Consider the following 5,145-nt stretch of genomic DNA (forward strand, 5'->3'; position numbering starts at 1 on the left):
CATGAAGCCTTTATGAAAGCTCTGGGCCGCTGAAAACGTCTGAGTTCCCCCTTATTAATCAGATCATTAGGAAAAAAATAGGATATATTGGCTTAACTCTTTATAAAAATGCCTTCACTGAGCCAAAGTCCAACACTAGAGTCCCAAATTTCTTACAAAGTAAACATAAGAAATAGAAAAAAAACACAAACCACCCACATTTTTGGTATCTTCTGAAAACTCAGTTAAAGACATTTTCCATTACGTTTCTCAGTGTCCTGCCTTTTAGGATCTATGTGATAAATTTCATTTAGAATTTATCATGAGGAAAAAGATTGTTTCCTCATGAGCTAATATTGCTTCCTTTTCTTCAGACAATAGGAGTGACATAACCAATTGTGTTTCCCTTTTTGCTTTGACTGTCAGGGAACCTGGACTTAAATTTAATACCCATTTACAAAATTATCTATCTCCAGCTCCCGGTCTTTCCCTTCTGTGTGGTCTCTCATCTCCCCTTTCATCTTTACTTGAACTGCCTCACCTATTTGTACATTTAATTTCAGCTACATCACAGTTTTTTTTTTAATTTTTTTTGTGGTACGCAGGCCTCTCACTATTGTGGCCTCTCCCGTTGGCGGAGCACAGGCTCTGGACGCACAGGCTCAGTGGCCATGGCTCACGGGCCCAGCCGCTCTGCGGCATGTGGGATCTTCCCGGACCGGGGCACAAACCCATGCCTCCGGCATCGGCAGGCGGACTCTCAACCGCTGCACCACCAGGGAAGCCCCACAGTTTTTAAAGAACAGGCAAAGTGTAACAAATGGCAAAACTAACCACCAAATCAGTAATGTGACCAAGGTCACCTAGAACTTGATCTCACTTCCCTGATGTCCCCTTGGAGAGACTCACAGGCTAGACACATGCAACCATTAGAAGAATATGTTCAAGTATTAAATGAGAAGAATAAGGGTTTTCGGGACTGAGGAGACAGATCAGTGAAGACTGGGACAGTCAAGGAAGGCTTCCCGAAGGAGGCACTACTTATTGGAAGCTTTGAAGGCTTGGGAGTTAGTTTCAGGGGTTCATTTCATTGGACCAGCTGTATGGTTTGGTTGAATTACAGGAAGCATTGGGGCAAGTACCTGGGAATTTGTCTAATTGGCTCTTTCCTGGGGACAGTTTCTGAACTTCTCTGAGAGGCCAGTGCATTGCTTTCTAGGAGAAACTATGTGAAGGCCATCAGGTGAGTCCTCAGTAAAGGGTGGGACTGGTCTAGCCACTATATTGGCATTTTAGATGGGATAATTCTTCATTGGAACTATTCTACATACTGCAGTATATTTAGCATCCTGGTTCACACCCACTAGATGCTCATAGCAATCCCCAGTCATTGGGACAGCCCCAAATTCCTACACATTTTCCCCAACGCCCCCGGGAGGGCAGTAACCACCCAGGTGAGACCTACCACTCCCTCAAATACCCAAGATTCTCCTCTCTGGTCTGCCATCCACAACTAGGATTTCCAGATTTAGCAAAAAAAAAAATATAGAACACCCAATTAAATTTGAATTTTAAATAAACAATGCATAATTTTTTAGTGTTAAGTATGTCCCCAATATTGCACTACTCGTTGTTTATCAAAAAATGCAAATTTAACTAGTGGCCTTTATTTTATCCGGAAGCCCTACCCACAGCCCATCACCACCACCTACAAACCCGTCTCCCAGAAATTCCCTTGGGCTGGTCACTGTGGTGTGTGCTGAGCCATCCCCTACTTCTTCCCTGTAAGATCTGTCTGTTCTGTATTTCAGTTCCTGGTGTTCCATCACTGTGGGATAAGTCTCAGTGCGATGGTAAATACTTTTAATCAGATGAACAGATTCTTCCTAATAGGTAGGCTACTTACCCCATCTAGGTAGCACCTTCCATTAACCTGGTTAAAGTATACACCAGTCTCCGGAAGTCTCTCAGATTGAACGGTGGTGGGGAGGACAGACGGAAACAGGAAGCATTCCTGGGGCTAACAGCTTATGCTATGTGACCCTAAATTCCAATGAGTCTCAATTTTGCCTGCACAATGGGGAGCTTTAAACACTGTTGGTGTCTAGTCCTACCCTCAGAGACTCTGAGTGAATTATTCTGGGACGGAGCCTGGCATTGGGGATTTTTTAAAGCCCTAACCTCCCCCACCCCTACCCAGGGTCTCCCTAATTTACAGCCGAGGTTGAGAATCACTCCTCCACTTCCTGAGAAAAGCGAGAGAAAGGAGAGAGCAAGATAAAGGTCGAGAGGGGAAGAGAGAGAATGAGACCTGATTTCAGGGGCTCTGCCTGGCACTGGTCATCGAGGGGATTTGGAAGAATCAAGAGGCAGACACATTCCACTCGAGCAGGGGGAAAAAATGTTCAAGAAAGTAATATACTTCGAATGCGTTCCATTTAGAGCAAAACAGATGTGAAAAAGCACTTCTGAAAAGCCCAGAGAGTGTTTCATTTTGTGCCAAACACTGTCCTTAGAGATGCCCCAGCTTACCAAAAAAAAAAAAAGAGTCCCCTAGAGAGAGTCCCATTTTTCTTTATTATCCGGTGAGTCTAACCAACGCCAGGATCAGGTTCAGAAGCCGGGCTGCTCACACGCGTGGCCTTCCTGGTGTTAGCTGAGGAGCAAGCTTCTGATGTCACCATGGGCACCTCAGCGAAAGAGCCTCCCCCCTTGGCTCCATGTGGGCTGTGAGCCCAGAGTGTCAGTCCCTGTGCCGTCAGCACACGCCGGCCTCGACAAGTAGGGCAGCATCGACATGGCTCCAACCTCCACCAAGAGGTACTTGCCGTTGGCAGGAAGCTGCTTCTGCAGAATTAAAAACCATCAGAGTTGATCAAAGGAAGTGCAGGGTAGGCTGGCGGGCGGGCCAGATCCTAATCTCCACTTGTTGGCCTCACACATCACTGCACATGAGTCACCCCGCTGAGCTCAGCGGACATGCTGTTTGGATTAGGCTTTTACAGGCGAGGCTTGCCAAGCTTGCCTCTGCCGGCTCGCTGCACAGAGCAGCAGAGAGGCGAGGGAGGAAGGTGGGTTGCGGGTTAGAGGTGGTTGCCCAGGTGCCGGGGGGGAGGCGGTTGGCTCCCCAGCTACACAGGACAGTGGCAGCAGGGGGTGGTTGTGAGTCCCACCGTCCCCCACCCATCTTCTCAGCTCAGCTCCACGAACCCCATTAGGAGCAACGGAGCCCACACCAGGCCTACACATCCTTCCTCTCTTGCCAACTCTCCAATTAAGATGTACTATTACAGGACTCACATCTTGCCTTCACTCAACCATTTGCCTCTCAACGAGCAGGAATTCCTTTTCTCAAAAGCAGGCAACACTTCATCACTCAGGCATCCTGCTCTAATGCAGTGGAGTCCAGCAAAAAAGGGAGGGAGGTCAGAAAATAAAAATTCCTAAATTAAGAGCCAATCCATAAAAGCAGGGCTTCCCCTAGTGCCTAGCTGGTGTGACATCACCACGAGTTACTCAATGAAAATGGTGTCAGAGTAGCGGCTCAATTACACGTGGAAGATTTCCTCAAGAAACAGAAGTCTGCAGAAAATGAATAGGGGTAGAAGATATTCTGCACTTAGGTCTTTGGGGGGCTGCCGCCAGAGGGGCTGATTTCCCTGGGCAGAGAGCTAAATGGGATTCTCTTCCAAATAGTGCCTAGCAGAGTCTTGGTACTAAGGAGTGGCAGTAGAGGTAACCCAGTGGTTTGTTTTGCAATGGTAGGAACGAGATCAAAATCCTTTGTCTCCAATTCTGCCAAGTTTTGCTTCTGTGCATGGTAACTTGGGAAGAAGCAGCCCCCATTATTTTGTGAGCCAAGGATTCTTGGCTTGTAGTGTCTGCTGGGATTCTCTTTAGAGTATTTTAGACTCTCATTTATTAAAAGCTTCTAAATGGAGGTGGCAGTTCTTGACACTTTCAAAATAAATGTTGCCACTGGTCCTTACACCACTCTTGACTCTAAACCACAAATTTCCAAACTTACCATTGCTCAATTAGCTGTAATTTAAAAAGTATTTCTGATTCCTGGCTTCAGGTTTCTTTTCACCTATCTATAATTCTCAGGGTGCTCAAATTTGCTCATGAAACCTGTCCTTTCCTTCCTTTCCTCCTTTATTATTTTCACTTAAAAATGCAAATGGAGATAGAAGGTACTACCCTGGGTAGGATTCCAGTCACTAAAGCACAGCACAGCAGTGACTGTTAGGTGAACCTCTGTGAACTCCAGCTCGGCCACCAATTCCCAATGTGACCTTGGAGCAATTTTCTTAACCCCTCACAGTCTCAAATTCCTCAGCTGTAAAATGTGGATAAAAATCACCCTGAACTGGGGCTTCCCTGGTGGCGCAGTGGTTGAGAGTCCACCTGCCAATGCAGGGGACACGGGTTCGTGCCCCGGTCCGGGAAGATCCCACATGCCGCGGAGTGGCTGGGCCTGTGAGCCATGGCCGCTGAGGCTGTGCGTCCAGAGCCTGGGCTCCACAACGGGAGAGGCCACAGCAGTGAGAGGCCCACGTACCGCAAAAGAAAAAAAAAAAATCACCCTAAACTCATTGATGAGGACTAAATGAGCTAAGGCAAGAAAAACATTCAGTAAAGTCCCTGGCACCCAGTAAACACATAATCAATGCATTATTATTTCTATTACAGTAATTACTCTGCAACCAGCATTACACAGCTAATGGTGGTAAGCTTAATTGGATTTTACCAATAACATTTCTTCCTTCTGAAATTCCTCAGCGCCCAGAGAGCTGACATTTGCTTTAATCAAAAGTATTTGCTTGATGGTGCCTGTGCATCCTTCGTTAGGAAAAGACCATAGGAGAGGAGAAGGAAGAGAGGATTGTGTATCAGTTATGAAAAGAAGGTATTTTCCCTTGGGGGTTCCTTTCTATAACTAGAAGGAAAGTCTCAACTCTTGAGGGCTTGCTATGGATGGGGGACAGAGGGTGCAGATTCACATCCTAATGGAATCTGTGAGTGGAGGAAATCATAGGTAGGAATGTGATGTGGCTCAATGTATCAGAAAGGCACATCTACCGAGTTTCTGCGTAGCAGGGGATGATGTAAGGAGTAGAGGTCTTTCTGTTTAGAAAGGTACCGTGATGGGCAGCATTTCTAGTG

At 46.5% G+C, this 5,145-nt stretch overlaps 1 long non-coding RNA gene across 1 annotated transcript; it reads right to left on the reverse strand.

Annotated features, from left to right (window-relative positions):
* Nucleotides 1-2,537: 2,537 nt before the first annotated feature.
* On the reverse strand, nt 2,538-3,377 carry LOC137205677 (uncharacterized). The gene is made up of 2 exons (XR_010934251.1): nt 3,280-3,377; nt 2,538-2,826 (listed from the first exon to the last, which is right to left on the reverse strand). It is a non-coding gene; the product is annotated as an uncharacterized lncRNA (long non-coding RNA).
* Nucleotides 3,378-5,145: the final 1,768 nt, after the last annotated feature.

The sequence above is a fragment of the Pseudorca crassidens genome, chromosome 14, assembly GCF_039906515.1.
Source record: "Pseudorca crassidens isolate mPseCra1 chromosome 14, mPseCra1.hap1, whole genome shotgun sequence".
In the NCBI taxonomy this organism is placed as follows: domain Eukaryota; kingdom Metazoa; phylum Chordata; class Mammalia; order Artiodactyla; family Delphinidae; genus Pseudorca; species Pseudorca crassidens.